This window comes from Octodon degus, unplaced genomic scaffold (assembly GCF_000260255.1).
Source record: "Octodon degus isolate 3935 unplaced genomic scaffold, OctDeg1.0 scaffold00170, whole genome shotgun sequence".
NCBI classification, from domain to species: Eukaryota; Metazoa; Chordata; class Mammalia; order Rodentia; family Octodontidae; genus Octodon; species Octodon degus.
Genome location: NW_004524746.1, coordinates 1,703,318 through 1,723,362, shown reverse-complemented (window position 1 = coordinate 1,723,362; position 20,045 = coordinate 1,703,318). Strand labels below are relative to the sequence as shown.

The window sequence follows — 20,045 nt, the reverse complement described above, 5'->3', positions numbered from 1 at the left end:
TGTGTGTGTGTGTGTGTGTGTGTGTGTGTGTGTGTGTGTGTGGTTTTAGCAAACTTTGATAGAGTTTATTTTTTCTTTGATTAAATAATGAATAGGAATTGTTCTGTTTCTTGGGGTAGGGTGTGGTTTGGCATCTGGAAGAGTGGTTACCCAGAAAATCTAAGTTCAATTATATTACAGCTGCTCAACAGAAGTCGAGCTTCTTCCGTAATATTAAAGGCATTTCACCATAAAGACTAGTGCTGAGGCAGCGCCATAGTGCGGAGCCCCTTTAAGGGCTTAGACTTCTCCCAGGTCCTGGGTTTGGAAAGAATAGAGAACTTCCACCTACATAGGAACTCTTGCCACACAGTGCCTGGAGTCAGCAGTCCCACATAGCAAGATACTCTCTTATTGATAATAATTCTTTTCTTGTTAATACTACAAGGGATGGCTTCTTTGCAGGGAGTCTAGGGGTCTGGGGTGAGATTACTTGTTATTAAAGCACTGTGCTTGGAAGTTCTTACTCATCCTACCTAATTGCTAGGGAGCTTGGGTCCTATGGGGGTCACTTACATCACATACATTTCCACATTAGAGTCAAAAACCGTCACTTTAGAAGTGGCCTTTGGTGTTTATCATTCAGCCCCAATTATCTGTTTCACGAGGATGTGAAGTCACGTAGCACACCACAGGCTGCCCCTGCGCTGTGTCCATGGCTAAATGAGTGAAAACGTCCTGGCTCCACTTCCTTCTCTGCCTCCTCATATTTACTCCTCTCCCAACAGCAATATTCCTTGAAAGAACTGTGCCTCCAGCTCATCTCCAGTCTTTCTTTCTGCATTCCAATGAGACTCTCTTACCCATCACTCCACAGGAGCTGCTCCATTGAAAGATCCTTAAATTATTAAATCAGAAGGTCAAATCACAGCGGTCATCTTGCTGGACTCATTCATGGTATTTGACACAGGTGACAGAGAGATCCTTCTTGAAGCCTTTCTCCACTTGGCCTTGGAGTTCTTGCCTGTTTCCTGTCGACTAACAGCTGCTGCTCAGTCTCCTCATTCCTAAATCCCTTTGTACTGGATGGATACAGCCATCATGGTGCCTGAACGCCACCAATTCAGTAATACTTAGAAAAAAATAATGAGTGTCAGGACCTCCCTTGGAGTCACTTGTGGGTTTCCTTTCTTTACGGTAAGTATTACATGAAAAAGTAGCAAAGCAAACTATGTTTGTGTATGCATGATTTTATTTAAAAAATAACAAAGTAAACTAAAAAGCTGTTCTAAAGGAGGTATTTTTGGTATGTCTGCACTTGCACCATATATTAGCCCTTCATAAACAAGTACCAGGTCACATATTCATTTACCGAATGCCTGACACTGAAAATAGAATAATGTTTCCATTTAAAAATAAGTATTGTTGAAAAAGAGAAACATTTTCTTAGGTCACAGTCATAGAGCGAGGTCTGTGCTCTGATTTACAAAGTGCCGAGCAGTTCTGTAAGGACCCAGAAGCATCACTGACTTGACCAGAAGTTCTGCAGCTCTCCCTGAAGATGGCAAAAAGAGCAAGGATGTGGGTCCTAACAAAGACACAGGCACCTTTCCAAGCCCTTCCACTTCCCAGCACTGGTGTAAAGGACGTGGAGGCTGCTGCTTCTGTGAAGGATGCTCTAGAAAAATCACTTAATGGAGAGCAATCCTAAGATCAAAGTTCGGGCACTGCAGCGAAGAAGCCTCACTATTCACTGCGTTTATTTTACTTACCTCTTCAGTAGTGAGTACGATTTCTCTTTAAAGGGAGGAAAAAAAATGGGGCTGTAAAAGAAACTCCATTTACACATTCTCTTGGCCACAAAGAAGCACATTACTGCAAGTTCAAGTACATTACCAATGTAGGTTTACAGAGAGGGATAGTGATGATTTATATCTACGCTTGCATATAAATCATAATTACTGAACCAGAATATTGATCCAAAAATAAAATGAAGGGCAATCTGCATCATAAATTTTATGACTGGAGTTCCTGTATATATTTCATGTAAATATTAGGTCTAAATTACACAGATGCTGACTTTTGTCTTGCTGTTTATAAAAAAATACAGCAACCTATGAAATCAAATTATTGAGCTGGAACCATTTTAGTATAAAGACAACAATAAGCACCTATTTCAATATGTGCATTTAAGCCATAAACATTTAAACAAAGAAAAATGAAATTCTTATTATAGTATAACTCACTGTAATTCAAAGGTAGTGAGAAGCAAAGAGAAAAACAATACCAGTATTTTCTGGTATTTTGTATTTGTCTCATAAATACTTTAATTTAGTGTCTTACATCCTCCTCATTCAGGAATGAAAATGCTATGTTGTACTGCAAGTGAGTAGCTGCGGTTGGCCACTATCGTGCATTTTCCAACTTCTCATAAGACTAGAGTACAGTGACACTGGCTATTCTGTATCTGTCTGTGATGAGGTTCGCTAAAGCACTTGGAAAATCATAAGACAGAGAGTCATTCAAAAGACAGAGCTGAGTACTTGGGAGTCTGGTTTTGAATCTGTCACAGAATTACCTTATCTATAAGGAGATCTCTTTTTTTGTTTGATTTTTTCCTTTTAAGCATCTGGTTATAGAGTATGAGTTAAAGCTGTTCTCTATGCTTAGGCTTAAAATCAGAAAGGACAGAAAAAAATGTATTTTGAGAGAGGTACAAGTATTTTTGTTTTTCTATTTGGAAGTACATTTGTGTCTGGTTCTTTAGCAGTTTAAAAAACGTTTTTCCCCTTAGGATTATACCATGAGAAAAAAAAAATGGAGTCTGGACCCAAAAGCTGTAGAGCACAAGACGGCGAGAGCGTTCTCTGCACTCAAAGAGGCAAGATGACACTGATGGCCCAGCCGGGCTGCTTCTGCTCTTCAGAAACGCAGAGCAGGAAGGGACTCACTGTTCCCACTGGGTCTGCAGGAGCAAGTCTGACAGACTGCAGTATGGTTGGCCGGCCTCACGCATCTACAATTTGAGAGCCAAAAGTGGTTCTTAAATTTTTAAATGGCTGACATGAAAATGGCATGAAATTCACGTCTGTGTATATAATTACAACTTTATTGAGACACAGACATATTTGTCTGTTTTGTGGCGGCATTTACACTACCACGGCAGAGCTGTGTGGTGTAGACACAGGCTGTATGGCCTGTGAAAGTGAACATATTTACTGCCTGCGGCATCAGAGGGAAGGTATGTGGACTACTGATACAGAGAATGATTTATATAACTCTTCCCTAAATTAGACACTTAGGTCAGTGGCAATTTTTTTACATGAAGCATAAAATCATGGATACTTCCCACACTTGTTATATTGACCTGTCTATCTTTGTTTCATTATCCAAAGCACGATTAAATAGCTCACCTTTAATAATAAGAGAGATACTTCGGAAAGAACATTTTTAAAGATCTGTACATTTTGTGGCATGTAAATATCTAAACACATCTCAAATTAAAAAAAAATATAAACAAAATGAACAATACCAATAAACACAGGGAGAAGAAAGAATTAAAAATGCTAATGACAGGTTGTATACTTAGGAAGTTGAATTGAGCTTCCTTCTAGCAAAGCTTAGAAGAGGAACATGACTGTTACTTGCCTTTTGGTGCAGAAATATACCTAGAAAGGTCTGTTTTAAGAGTAATATTTCAATTTTTACTCCACCACATCTAAGAATTTGATTTTTATATGATTTTATTTTTTCTTGTGGCAAGAACATTTTTCTCTAGTACCAGGAGTAGAACTCAGGACCTTGTGCTTGCCAGGTAGGTGCTTGTGCCACAGAGCTATATCTCCAGTCTTGTGGCAAGAACATTTAACAGAAGATCAACTCTCAACAAATGATGAAGTGAGGAATTCAGTAGAGTTAGTTTTAGGCATAGTATTACAAAACAGATCTCTATAATTTATTCTCTAGTGAAATTATGTACTCTTGAATAATGGTCATTCACTATTCCAGCCCCTAGCAACTACTGTCACTTGGATGCCTCATTTAAATGGAATCATCTGATATTTGCCCTTCTATGTCTGTTATATCTCGCTTAGAATAATTCCATCTACACCCATTCCCATTGCTGTGTGTGGCAGGATTTTCTTCTTTTAAAAAGTTGAATAGTACTGAATTGAATGTCAGAGGATGTATAATATCATTGTACAGCCACTGCAAAAAATATTTTTAAGGTTCCTCAAATATTAAAAATAGAACTCAATTACAGTGCACCAACCTCACTTCTGGGGATATATCAAAAAGAATTGGCATTAGGATTTGTAAGAGTCAACCGCATAGCCATGTTTATTGCAGCACTGCTCATAATACCCAGGGTATGGAAATAAATTAAATATTCATTAATCATTTAATCTTAATTTAGAACTCAGATGTTCTTATATTGGGCTTCAGAAATGCAAACCTATTTGATGTAAAGGTCCTTCATACTATTGACTTCAGGAGCAAAAGCTTAGTCTCATCAGAAAGTGTTATAACTATCATATGTTTGCCACTCTTGTGTTTGTGGTGGGAAAAGGAACTGATAGGAGCAGATATCTTTTCAGTCTCTTTGAGGCCTAGGAATTCCTATTTTGCATTTATTTTCTCATTAGAATGTTATTGCTTTATATTTATTTGTATTAGAACAGAATTTTAAAACAAATAACTTCATCAGAATGATCCTCAGAAACCACTCTTTGCAAGGAGCTGTCTCTTCTGTGTGGGCAGGACATATTTTACCAGGCTTCAAACAAAACTGTGGATTAAACTGAACTTCTTTTGTGAAAACAGACACGGAGTTGGCACTGCCATATTGACAGACTAGATTCTGTGTACAGTGGCAAACAGATCACAGAGCAGTTGTTAGCTATTTAAATTTGAATCTAGCTATGTCTGTCTTCAGTTGTGTGACCCGCTGCTATCTCAGAATACCAAATTCTGCCTTCTTATACTTACTCCAACTCCCTCGTGTGGACCCTGGTGCTACAGTATTCTGCTTTCACCTGATGGCTATTCCCAAATGTGTAGGCTGTGAGGACTTACGTCACAGCTAAGATAACTGTCTACTTAACAACAACCAAAGGTGTAAACATAGCAAGGCAGTCTAATCTCTCTTATTTTCACTTGGGCCTATGGAAAATCTTCAACTTTTTCACCACTCATCTGTGTACTAACTTCCAAACCTTGTGAACTGCTTCAAAGTCTTACCGTATACACTCCATAAGAGACTCAAAGTAATTATCCAGAGAAACTTAAGGTCTATGCAGCACATGTAAGGCCATATCCTGTATGGCCAGCAGTTGGCCTTTATTGCAAAGCTTTCTGACTTAATAAAATCAAAACTGAGGGCAACTACACATTGAAAAATACTGGCCAGTTTCTTAAGAGTTGTCACAAACTGAGAATGAAATTCACATGCCCTGTTGTAATATTCCAGGAGTACATCTTACAACTTTTTTCTGTTGATTAGTTTTCTTCCTTGAAAATTCCTACTTATATGTAGTTGTACTGTTTTCCATGGCACCAAAATGAAGTGTACTAATTGAACCTCATAAAACATATTTTTCTAAAGATGAACTTACTATACTTAAAAGTCTCAGGAATGAGACTATTTCAGGCAAGAATACACACAGAGAAGTTACTCCTCCTTATAGAATTCATCCTTCTTGCCATGTAGTCAGCAGTGTTCCTTTTGCTTGCATCTAATGAAACATTTTATTTCTTTATTACAACTGTTTTACTAAATAAAGGATCTACTTGGTGATGGCTTCTATTATCCCAGTGATTCAAGTAGGAAACAAAGAATAATCCAAAATGAAAGAAAAAAAAAAGCCTGCTTCATAGAAGCCACAAAGTAACAGTCCATTTATTCTGCTCTTCCTGCCATTACTTCATCTTCACCTCAGCTTTCTGACCTCTAGGCCACTAAACCTCTGGAATATAACCTTTACTTCTAATTTCCCTTCTCAAAGAAAAATAATAGAAATTTAACATTTTGATTATTTAGAGTTTAGAGGTGCTTCTTGTCTTCTATTTTACTAAGGTTCCTTTATTCTAGCTTGCTTTTTGTCATAATGTGCTTATCTGAACTGCATCTAGTTTACCATGTGCTATGCTTCGTGTCTAAATGTCTCCCCAAAGCCTCTTGTGCTCTAAAGCGGTACTTTTGCAAGGTGATTGTATTAGGGGATTTCAGACAGACTAGGTCCAAAAAGGTGGGTCACTGGGGGTGAGGTCCGGAAGGGTTTCTCTCCTTCCCTAGCTTTTCATTTCACTTTCTGTTTCCTTTCACTGTGCCAAAGCAGTCCTCCTCCACCATTCCCCTCTGCTGTATTGCTCTTCCTTCAGCTAACCAACCATGCAAGGACTGCAACTTTCAGCATGAGTTAAAATAAACTTCTCTTCCTTCAAGTTGTGGGTGTCTGGTGTAGTGTGCCAGTAAGGAGGAAGTGACTATCACATAGTGCTGTCTTCAAGATTTTGTGTCTGAATCATTTTTTCTTTCAGCAGACAAAGTTCTAAACATATAAACATTAAAAACTAGGCATAATATTTATTTAACAGTTTTAGATAATGATTCGTTTTTTGCCTAGTATTACAGAATAAAATCTTTCATACTTGTTTTAGGAAAATACTTCCTTCATCAACTATACACATGCTACCAGCATCTTTCCATGAATTTTTATTGTAATCACTCTTCACAGAGGATAACGCTCTTCTCAGTTCCACTCATGTCTTTCAACACTATACATCCCAGGCTCTTTGTCTCTAGCATACTTCTCTTTATTGTTTCATTCTCAGGCTGATTCGATTAAGAAATGCTACCTAGTAAGTCCACTGCTGACTCAAAAACCTCTTCCAACTTTACGCTGTGATCATTACAGAAAGCAAGTAAAAAAATTTGAATCTCCTTCATTTATTCATAAAGTTATGCATTTGCGTTTCATATAAAATTTAGCTCTAACCACTGAGAGGGAGTCATTTCCTTTTATGCTGTTAATTATCCAAAGATATTCATTTTTATGTTATAAAATATAGAGGTAAGAATATGGCCTATAATTTAGAAGTTATAATTAATTGCATAGAACTCAAGACAATTTGATCCTCCAAATTTAAAGACCTAATAAAAAAATGGACATCAAAATCAATAGATACCTGTCAGATGAAGAAATACAAATGGTCAATAAATACATTAAAAGTTCAACATCATCAGTTATTTGAGAGATGTCAACCAAAACAACACGGAGATTCAATGTCACTCTAGAAAGAATGATTACCATCAAGACATCAGCCAGTAACAAATGCTGGTGAGGCTGAGTGGAGAAAAGGATACTGCTGCATGGTTGGTAGTACTGTAAAGTGCTATGACCACTATGGAAATTAGTATGGAGATTTCTTAAAGAACTAAAAACAGAAATTCCATTCAGTCCATCATTCTCCTACTAGGTATCTTCCTCAAAGAGTTAAAGATATCACATGCATACACATGTGTGTAGCAGCACAATTCATGACAGCTAAATCTTGGAAGCAGCTTGTTTGTCTACCAACAGATGAATGGATAAACTTGAGTCATTTTAGGAAAACAGATGTATCTTGTGACCTTAATTTTAAGTGAAGCTAATCAATAGACAAGCTCAAATATCACATGGTTTCTCTTACATTAAAAATGATAAAAATATATATATGTAGAAAAAAGAGAGCCTACATATACTAATTGTACAGAATTAGAGTTTGTCGTGATACTTACATGCATGCATATAATATACTTTGATTCCATCTACCTGTTACTCACCCTGCCTCTTCTCAAAAGACTCTTCTCCTTCTATCATATTCACCTTTCTACTTCTATGCCACCTTAAACCTCCCCGCCCCTCCATTTCACATATGAGAGAAAGCATGTTATATTTGAATTTCTTAGTCTGGCTTGTTTCACTGAACACAATAAACTCCAGTTTCATCCACGTTCTTGCAAATGAGACAATGCTATTCTTCTTTAATGCTAAATACTCCCCTGTGTACTATTTTCCTTATTCATTCATCCACTGATGAGCATTTAGATGGATTCCACACTTTGACTATTGTGAGCAGTAGTGCTATAAATGTAGATATGTGCATATCTAAAACTAGAAGCTTACTGGATTTCTTACAGATGAAACTTCCACTAAAATGCAGTTCTGTGGCAGACATTTGTACTTTCTTTCTCCATAGTTATCTTCTTTTGTAAAGAAGTCCAATATTGCTCGAGTAGACAGCATGATAGTTTTGTTTTAAAAGGTGTGCTCCAAGGAGGGTTTCATGAAGGTTAGCAATACAGTACCTAAGTCAGGCATGCAAGTCCTGCTTGCATTTGCCCATGGTTGGTTTCCTGAATGCCAAGTCAGGTAGTTTTGGCTGCCAGTATAGTTAGAGCATCTTCTAGAGCCTGTCATGGGCAAAATGAATTCTCAGTATTCACTTGCAAGTTTTTGCATAAATCATGAGCCTTACAGCTGCCACAGCCATTGTAAGCCTAAGCAGAGATGTCATCAAGGCACCAAGTGATGGCGGAGGCAGAAGCTGGAACGAACGTGACTGAGCTGCTTAACACGGAGCTGTTGTTGAAAGAAAGTAAATCATTATTTTGTGAAGTGTTTTCTACTGGGCATTGTATTAAATAGTTAAAAACCCCTTATATATAATAAAAAGCATGTTTCCTATTCAAAAAATCTTGAGTCTTTGTTTTACTGTTGAAGTCTTTCAGCTTTCTTGAGCTTTACAATATTTCTATAAAGCCTGCTTAGTTGGACCAGATTTTATACTATTGTGGGAGAGTGTTGGTAATTTTTGACTTTTTCAGTAGAGTCTTTGTGCTCTTAGTGTATATCTATCTCTGTATTTATATCTATCTATATGTGTGTGCATATATGTCAATCTCTATGTGCACATATGTGTGTTATGGAAAGAAGAGCTCTGCTAAGGAATATTAAGTTTTACATTATTTTTCTATTCCCAGACCTGCCTTTTCATTTACTTTGTATTCTGTCAGTTAGGAAATGGGGCCATTACTGAGGGTGTATGTGATAAATTTTCTGAGTTTTAATTTTTAAATAACCTGATAACATAATTTATTGTGTGCAGCAAATGGATTATTACTTTCACGTTTGTTATATTTCTCCTTTACACATTTCTGAGGGAAATAATTGATACAATGAAAACAACTTCTGAGAAAACATATAGAAATTTTGTGAGAGGTTATTTATGTTCTTTAGTTGAGGGAAAAGAAAAAAAGGAGTGTTGCTACTGTACTGTATTAATGAAATAAATAGTTTCAAGTTAAGGTTGCATGGCAGTAGAGTTTGAGATATCATTTTTCAAAATTAAACAATAAACTATGATTAATTTATATTCATTATAATAAGTAGGATTTTTATCATTTACTTTTCTCTGAGCCATTGAGGCAGGGCCTTGTTATGTAGTTCATGCTGTTCTTGGACTCACTATGTACCCCAAACTGGTCTTGAACTTATAGTATTCCTCCGGCCTCAGGCTCTCAAGTGCTGGGATTATAGGCATTTACCACCACACCTGGCTCATGATTTACTTTTAAACAGAACTAGTTCTATTGCATTATTGTTATTTAAAAGTTAACTGTGCCTGTTTTGTGAGTTTCATTTAGTAGCTCTACATTAGTATTACCTGCTTAGTCTAATTATATCATTATCAAATTTTAAATTCAATAATATAATATTTATTTGGATATTAAAAAGGATATTTCCTCATATGGTATTAAAATAATCCTCAATTTCTGAAATAAAATCACCATTTACAAATTCATTGTAATTCATTTTCCCCTTATAACTGGATTGATAAACAGGCTTCTTGACATTATGGGAAGTATGAATCCCAAAGCTCATTTATGTGTATAAAAATTTAGTAGTTAGTGACTTTCTACTCAAATCATAATGCTCACTTCTTCATTTCATACAAAGGTAGATTTGGAACTTATTTATTTCTGTTTTAAATATTTAAATATCTATAACAGAAATGTCACCAGATGCCAGTGCAGGTAAAGGATTATAGTCACACAGCAAGTGCTTTTAGTTAGAACATTGTTTTAGCTACTTTTCTCTCATTGCTGAGACAAAATAACTGACATCCACAGTTAAAGGGGAAAAAGGTTTATTTAGCTCACAGTTTGTAGAGCGTTTAGTCCATAAATGGCTGGCTCCAAGGCAGGGTGGGTTGGCTGACGGGCATCACAGAGGAGACCAGCACATGGAAAGCAGAAGACAGCAACAGCAAGCAAGCAAGGGACCTTAGAAACTTCTTTTTTGCTCCTCTTATCTGTGTAAGGGGTGAGTAGCACTCACAACCTTAATCCTAGTGTCCTTGAGCCTAGCATTGTACCATTAATCAATTCCAGTGTCACACAGTCTAGATCCAGCCACCCTATAAAAGCCCTATGTATGACATCATGAGGCTTTGGGGGGACATCTGGACACAACCCATGACAAGCTTGATCATCTTGTTTCATCCCTCACTATCTTTCCTCTATCAAAACCTTCTCTGATGACAATAATGGAATCTGGAATCATTACAGCTGCAAGAATTTTATAACCCATTTATGCCATCTCTATGCCTCCCACATCTTATGCTGTGATAAGGAAACCGAGACACCAAGAATCCAAGGCATGCAGTACTTTAGGAACTGCAGAGGCTCTGGAAGCCCTGATGTGATTCTAATACTTAGCAATGAATCCTGCCGGGCAGCCTCCGCTCCTAATGGGCCAAGTATGCCATCCAAGTGTCAGTTTGAAATGAATCACCTTTGAAGAACTGCTTGCTTATACAGGTTGAGATGCACTGAACATGAATAAGTTGTTCAAAATGTAAGACTAGTCTTTGTTTAAGATTTCACTTTAAAGCACTTCATGGACTTACTGATAGTCTAACAGTTATGCCAATACATAGTATTGCGTTAGCACCTCTATCAGGGCCCTCTAGACTCCAGGGGACCTGCTCCTAATGATTTAATATTTGGCACAAATTAAATATATACCTAGACACTCTAAGCCCAGCTTATCTAAAACTAAACTTATGATCTAATATTTGGCTATTAAATAAATATATGTGAAATAGGCATGATATCTTCTCCATACAATATTAGCATAAAAATTACTTTTTAATGAACTAAGAGAAATTAGCTATATAATTATCTTAACTATTGTGTGTACACATATATTTATCTTCTATTCTGGATAACTAGTAGGAAGACAACAATATGCAATATATCAATTGCTATGCCTGTCCTACTAACTTGCTTTGAAACTTGGTTTCATGTTATGTGTATCTTTTTTTCTGTTTAAAATACAAAAAACATCTGGATGTCTTAACTCCAACTAGTATAAAATTGGGTTTATCATTATTTCCCATAAACTTATTTCTTCATGCAATAAATATTTACAGAATGTTACTTTGTGTCAGTAGTGTTTTCAAGTCAAAGGTTTCCACATCACTGTATAAAACAACTTCTCTTCTCCCAGAGATTAGTACTGGACGTACTAGTAGACAGCACTGTAAAACTACTAATAGTATAAGAAATGGCAAAAGAATGAGTGGGTAGAAAAGGGGTGGGAGAAATGGTGGAGGAAGCCTCTGGCCCAGTAGGCTACCAAAGACCTCTCTGGGACGATTTGATCATAGATGTAATTCATGTGCCTTTTACCATGTGTTCTTTTGTCTTAGAATTTGATCTAGTCCTTCACAAAGTATTTGTTTTGTGCCTTGTGTTGTAAGGTCAACCGCCTGGTATGATGTTTGGATGAAATAATCAGAGCGGTTGCCCTCCTGGGTTCACAGGCTCATATCAAAAAAATAAAACGTGCATGTAGTAATGACGAAAACAAGGCAGACAGTGGTAAGCGCAGGGTGAGAAAGGAAAAGAATGATCCTCTGCATTAGTCCTATCTTCCTCCCTTCTATTAAAAGGAGGCAGAAATGATGTGATTTTCTCCTTTGAATCCCTTCTCCCACCACACCTTCTCTGCACTGTTTGCCCATGAAAGTCTATGGCAGGTGACAACTGCTGTCCTCAGTGATTGTTCTTTAAGTTGCGCAATAGGAGAGAAAACTATTTTTATGCAAATTAATCAGATCTAAAACCAAATGTAATTTTCCCTCTGAATTCTCTTATCTACCTGCACCCTAGTCTAAACTGCCTCTGCCTTCTGCCTTTCACTTATTTTATCAGTAACCACTTTATGAAAAGGTGATTCTTTGTGCTTCTTTATCATTCTATGCAGACACTCAGGGCACAGGAGCAATCTATGCTCAAGTGTGTAAGTGAAGAAGTGAAAGGATCCCTTTCTGGGTATTGAATTTGGTATTATCTACTGCAGTTATGAAATGGACTTTTCATGACTAAAGGGACTGAAGAAGTAGAGAATTTAAGTAGAAAAAGAAGCTTTTAAAAGGATGTGCAACTTGGATCCCATGGTTATTTTTATTGGTGTGACAGCACTCCCACTTCTAGCGCTTGGGTAGGTAATCATTTTTTCAAGCAGGTAAGAAAATATAAAAGAACTAAAATAATTATGTGCATAAAATATTCTGTCTATGCATTTAAGTACATGCAGGATTGTCTTCTTTTGTGATCCTTTTCAAGTCTCAAGTGTCTCATTTTAAAAGGAATCATTTCAGTTCTTTTTCAGTCAAAAGATTAAACCATTTTAATTTTCTGAGGGAAGAAGCCCCCAAAGCCACATAGACGTTTTTAATCCTGCCCTAATATAAGCTGAATTCTCCAAAATGCCTGCCTCTGAGGTAAACAGAATCCATTAAAAAGTAGTTATTAAACCCTGTGAACAGAAAACAATATTAGAGGCCTAAAAATGATAGCTCTGGGCAATGAAACTCATTGGAACTAGAGTATAGAAACAGGAACAAAAGAAAAAAGAAAGAAAGAAAAGAAAAAGAAGAGGTCCTTTGACATAAAAACAAGATTATGATGAAAAATATGACTAATTAGCATTTTCATTGTTTCTTTCAATAAAAATCTCAAGAAACTTTAAGGGACAAGTAGGGTTATAAAATGAAGCCTCAGGGTAGGCTACCAGATGGAATAATGTACACAAAAATGAAAATGTGTATAAAAATGGAAACTTTACTCTTTATGTAAGCTGTGTACTTCCTAATCATGTTCTCTGAGTATATTTGATATGACTTTTAGTACTTTGAGGGGATTTAATGTTTAAAAGCATAATAAATATTTTGGAAAGTGGTATTCTCTTACAAGTATAATAAAGTCAAGTACAATTGGGCCAAACATCAGAACTTTTTAACATTGTTAACGAAAACCTACTAACACTTCACTAGCTGGATTTTTGTCTTCTCAATGAGCCCCCATTAAGAGAGAATGTGTATATATCAATAGATACAGATAACTTTCTATATTTATAATCATAAATAGATGGTAAAAGAGTTCTAATAAAAATACACATTAGTAGTAAATCACATATATTCAATATTTACAGGGAATTGGAAATGCACTATGCATACTCTGATGTTGGTATAAATGTAAGTGATGTTTCTGTTAAGCTCAGATCCCTCTAGCAATCTCAGAGTTAATATTCAAGAATCATAATGAAGTTTAAATGTAACACAGAACATGTGTTCTGTTCTGATAAGGTTTACTATAGTCAATAAATGGAGTGAAAGATCAGCTTTGGTCTCAATTCATAAAAACCATGTATTGCACTGACAGTTCCACAAAAATGGCCCACAAATTAATGATCATGTTTCCAACAAAAGATACAGATGGAACACTGATTAACTATATGGACTACTGATTAGCTTCACAAACCCTAAAATAACTCTTACTGTACATGTCCTTATTAACCTAGAAACAAACTTTAAATTCTTTTTACAACAGAGTCCTTCATTAAAAGCTTGCTCATATTGCAGTTTCTCCAAGGAAGCTAGTGTTTGGAGTATCTTACCATCTTAAAAACAAAATGACAGTATTAACATCATACATAACTGTTGGTAGTGAGGTCTCAAATACTGATGACTTCAGCTGATTTCTGTTCTACAAGTATCTAGAAGATAGGCTCTTCTGTTCTTTATTCTGGATATTCAGAATCCTATAACTTAAAATAACCTTTAGAATACCACTGGATCTTTTATATATACTTGAATTGTTACCACCCATTATAAATGGTAATGGCACACCATCTCCATCCTTGATTATTTCAAAAAGATCTGCTGGACTTGTCACTTTTCCTACCCAACCCATGATCTGTTCCTCACTCTCCTCATCACTCTTCCCTGATTCTCCTCAGTATCTCAATTATTGGTTTCATCTTACCTAGATCTGACTCATTCTATGCTATGGAGTACTTGACGCTCAGATGTCAGTCATGAACTTACTTGTATTTTCATTTACTTATAGATGGCTTCTTGGTAGCACTGTCTCTACTGTACTGTCTAAATTCCATAATGCCTTTACCTATGAATGATCCTCTCAGACACACTCTACCCTTACATCCTAACAGCCTGCCAGGCTCTCTGAAATAAGAATAGTAATTCTCAACTAACCATTATCATGAACTTGGTTTGGATTTTGTTTTCCATTGTAATTACTGGTTGGATGTGATGAATGCTTATTTAATTAAGGCTAAACTATTAGGTCTCTCAGATTCTGACCTTTAACCACACAACTCTGACTACTGCAGGCTAAATACCTCAGAAGAAGGATTGCAGTATCATTTTCAGTTCTTATGTACACTGGAGTTACTAGGGTGCTTTTTTTTGGCCGAATGGGGATTGAACTCAGGTCCTTGCACTTGCCAGAGAAGCGCTTATTCCACTGAGCCATCTTCCCAGCCCCAAATAGGAATTGAGATAAACCTTTTATTTTATTTTTTATTTATTTATTTTTTTGGTGGAACTGGGGATTGAACTCAGGCCCTTGTACTTGCCAGGGAAGCATTTACTCTACTGAGCCAGCTCCCCAGCCCCGCCTCTTTTTTTTTTTTATTCTGTGTTATAGCAGCTGGATTCACTGTACTTTGTAACATACATATGGGGAAGAAATGTAAGAAAACAAACTTGATTACCAAGGAAAATGCTAGTACAGTATTTACCAGAGAAATGTAAATCATTAGTGAAGAATTTGTTAACTTTTTAATTCATCTTCGATATCTTGCAGTACATTTATCTAAAAAGGAATCAACTTATAATATTTAATAAATTAAAGAAATATGAGTTTGTAATCAACATAAGAATTCATATGTATTAAAATTAATGACTGTAGCATTAAGCTATGCAGAAGAATACTAACAGGCATTCTGCAGCCTAATAATCTCATGGTTTAAATACTACTAGACACCAGTGTGGGTGCAATTACATTCAGTGATGGAAAGCAAAGCATGGTGGAACTCAATGAAGCCTAAAGTACACCTAAATAAAGTGAATAGATCTAAAATACATATTCAGGTAATAATAAAATAAATTCTATACAATCATGGAAAGATAATAACAAGGAAGCATTATAATCAAGATCCTAGAGCTAGGTCAATAGCTTGGTGGTCCAAGTGCCTGCCTGGCAAGCGCAAGGACCCGGGTTTGACCCCAGTACTGCATGCTACCCCCAGATATGCTGGCCCCGAAACTGGGTATGGTGGTACACACCTGTCATCCCAGCACTGGGGAGCCTGAGATAGGAGGATCACCATGAATATGAACTATGTAGTGAGACCCTGTACCAAATAAATAAAGATTAAAACAAAAGATTCAATAAAAAAAATCAAAGAAAATGAATAAAATGCTTCACTCCCTTCACAAAAGAGTCAGCAAGCTAATTCCTATCTAGCCTATTATAATGCTATGACAAACGAGTTCATTGAAGGATGAATAGAGCGTTATGAAAACATAATAACCTTAGAGGTCAGTCTCATTCCTGACATCTTCAGTTCTAACTTCCTGCAATAGGCCGGAGATGGAAATAGGTATGTGGCAGATGGGAAGTCGCTCTGCAACTCGTTCTTATAAATATTCCAGAGACTTAAGCATATGCTTCACCTTATCGTGCATTCATCATCAAGAAACAGTAGAAATTCAAAAATAATTATAAAATGAAAAACCAATGAACTTTGTAACAGAATTGAACAATTTGTATTAATTTCCAATAATTAGATGAAAACATTGAATGATTTGATGAAATTTGATATTTTTAAAAAAAATATATTTGGTTGTTACAGGGTCTCACTATGCAGCTTGGACTCATAGTGATCCTCCTGCTTTCAGCCTCCCCAGTACTGGGATTATAGGTGTGTGCCACTACACCTGGACTCTGTGGCCAGCTCAGCCCACCCTTGGGGCCGGTCCCTGTGCTTGCTGACCCTGATGAAAGACTTCTAAAAGAAGGTAAAGAACGCAAAATATCCAAAAAAGCTGCAAGAAAAGCAGCTTTGACAAGGATAAAAGGGAGCTTTGAAGCTTCCATTCAAAGATAAAATGGCATGAAATTTCAGTAAACAATAATTATAAAAATTCAATGAAAATGCAACTGCTTTCTAAAGTGATATATAATGAGAACATATCTATTTTGAAATCAACTTGATTATAAAGACACACTTCATGAGAAAAGAAAAACTCCAACACTAGCATACACATCCTTGGTAGAATATAAGAAAAATGGATTAATACTATCATTGAGCAGTTTGGCTTCACGAGCATAAGATATTTATCAAACTGTAGTACTGGAAAGCTATATTTGAAAAATTACCTTTAAGTTGTGGCTGTATATTTTAATAAAAATTGTTAAAATTTAATAACAGGAGGGGTTAGAATGTTTACTTGAAAGTATTTGTATAACAAAATGTTCAGAATATAACTATGTTAATCCCTCATGAAATTCTATATAACATTTAATATGCCTAAACTTTGTATTTTTATGTTTATGTATTTATTTACTTTCCATCAATTTACTTTTGTGAACTGATACTAGACCCCAAGGATATAAAAACAAGGATTTTCAAAGATTTTAAACCTAGTGTCTAAATCTAGACTCAGAGTCAAAGAATCTATTGCAATGCTAATGTAATAAAGGACTAAGATATATAAAGGCTCTTAGTACGCTTAGAGGACCACCTAGGTCAAGTTGATGTGATTTTTATGTGAGGATTTCCCACAAGTGTTTTCTTTACTGAGTTTTGAAGGGAAAATTCGAGTTAAAGAAAAAACTGTAGAAATGGATGGGAGAACAAGTATTCAACATTTGAAAATTCTTTGTGGTTCATGATGCCTGTAGTAAAAACTGATGATGTCTGCCATCACTGAGTCACAGAGGGCATTTTATGCCATACCGAGGAGTTGGGATTTGTTTTGTAGGTCAGGAGTAACCACTGAAAAATTGATAGCAAAGAAATGACATCATAAAATTTGCATTTTGGATGCATTACGAAGGGCTGATTAGAGCAGAACAAAATGAGAGCCTAGTAAGAAGGTCCTGGAACATTTCAGTGATAAATGATAACAGAGGGCAGGAGGATGGATTTGATATTTATGAAATTAATACTTTGATAATCAAATAAGAATGCTGGTTGAAGTAATTGAATACATAAGGATTCCCTGATTTCTACTTTGTGTCCCTGGTTAGCTGCAGGTGTATGCTGTTAATAAGAAAATTAAAGAAGAAAAGCAGATTTTGAGAGAATGACAGTTTTGAATATGTGAGGATTGAGGAAGTTATAAAATGTCCATTTTTTGTTACAACTAGGATTCTATTCTATTGAGAAATTTGGAGCTCCTAAGATTATAATATTAGTTTGGTTGTACTGCCATGACAAAATACAGGAGCTCCTAACTTACAATGGGGGTATGCCTCAATAAATCCATTATTAGATGAAAATATCATAAATAAAAAATGCATCTCACTTATTGACCATCAGAGTGAGCAATACTATACTTTTAGAATGTCAGTTCTTTACCATCATGGTCACATGGTGTACTAGGAGCTGTAATTTGTGACTACTACTGAGTATGGTGGAAATCACTGTACCACATAGCACTACCTGGGAAAACGTATAAATTAAAAAGTCAAAGTACAGATTCTATTGAATATATACCATTCTTGCAGCTTTGTAAAGTAAAACTGATAGTTTGAGGATGGCTTGCATCACAGAAAGGCTAGCCTAAAGAACAGAAGTCCATTTCTGTTCTGAGTATAAAGGCTAGAATGCAAGATCAAAGCCCAAAGTCCAGCTTGTTTGATTTCTCTTGAAGTTCCTTTCCTGAGCTCGTGTATAGCTTACTTTTTGCTGTGCCTACACATAATCTCTGTTCTACAGACAGATTTACATGCTTGTTGTTTCTCTGTGTGGATGTCTCCTCTTTAAAAAAACCAACCAGATTGGATTGGTATTTATTTTAATGGCCTAATTATTATTTTCCTAAACATCTTTTTCAAATCTCAATCTCCAATTACAATCACAGCCTCAAGGTTTGGGACTTAAGGCTTCAACTTCAACTTCACAACCCATCCAGAAACAAATCTGATGTGCACACGGATTTGACTCACTGATTATAGGTGATAACTGAGGAAACATTATCATAGATAGTATCACATAAGGAAAATGCAAATATTAGGGAGAAAATGTGGCTGAGAATGACTAAAACATTACTACAGAAACAGAGAGTTGTTAATAGAGGGGCAAGAGGGGTCAGACACTTAGGAGAGAATTGTGCTATTAAAAAAAAAACCCACAGGCCTTTCAATAGCCAGGCTTGGTCAATAGCTTTAATTACTCTGAAAATATCACCATGGTGTCTGCAGTGTATCCAATGACTGTAACAACAAAGAGTGCGCCGACAACCTCAGCGAAAATGGTTTTTGGAGTAGAATGTGAAGTTGTGAGTGGATGAGTGTTGGGGGTTAAAATTTCTCTTTTAAGTGGAGTAAAATCCTTTATGAAATTATTCAATATAAAGAAGGAAAGGAAGGTGAAAAAGGATTCCAAGTCTCTCTAAATGAGTATATCCAACTATTATAATGAATCACTAGAGATAAACTGGTTTAACATATTGTAGCAAGAGAGGATAATGATAAAGTGAGGTTATTCAGGAGGCAGGAAGAGATCAAAATAAGAACATGGATTAGCTCTGAAGTAGCTTCATGATTGCTCTTTGAAGACAGGAGGGCCACAGGTGAGAAGTTTGTTTCTCTGTATGTATATATTTTTGGTTTTCTGAGATAGAGTCTCCCTGTATAATTCAGGCTAGTCTTGAACCCACACTGTAGTCCAGTCTGTCTTTGAACTCAAGATGGTTCTACTGCCTCAGTCTCATCAGTGCCGGGATAACAAGTGTGCATTACTATGCCTGGTATGAGAGAATTTTAGTACAGGTAAATGTGCAAATCAGAGGGAGGCAATAAGTTGAGGAAACTTTAGTAGATGCATTTTGAAGTGGGAAAGGATTAACTAAATCATTGGATCATGGTTGTACAATTCTTTTTTTTCTTCCTTTCATGTTCTGTGGAACTTGAGTGGAGAAGTAGTCTGTTGGGATGATGCAGGCTGTATAGCCAGGAGTGAGGTAGGCAGATAAAGGGGCAGAGAATGTTAACAAGATAGTGGCTGAAAGTGGGCAACACTGTGTAGGCTGAGTAGGAACAGCAATAAAGCTCTGATGGGAATGGCAGTTTTAGTAAATCTGTGAGTCAGAACACTGGAGAAAGTAAAGAAGTCAAGGAAGGTATTTAAGACAGGAATGATATGGCACAAGGAAAAGATGATTTAGATTAGAACCTTGGCAATTTAACAGAGCAGGTGTGAGACCCTGCTAAAAAAAAAAACAAAAGCAAAAACAAAAACAAAAACAAAAAACAAACAAAATAATCCCCCAAAACTTAAAAAGAAAAGGAGAGCAGAGGGTATATTTGTAACTGATTATAAGTTCCCAGTTGAGATGGTATAGTATCTGTGGATGGTGGCAGAGGAGTTGAAGGAATGATTATCAGAACCCAGAAAGTCAATAAGCTTCACTTTAATCAG

General features: G+C 36.3%; 1 protein-coding gene across 3 annotated transcripts in view; it reads right to left on the bottom strand.

The window, feature by feature from the left end:
* Kcnd2 (potassium voltage-gated channel subfamily D member 2) overlaps nt 1–20,045 on the bottom strand; it is a 540,162-nt gene that overhangs the window by 68,662 nt on the left and 451,455 nt on the right. The gene's annotated exons all lie outside the window — the stretch shown is intronic.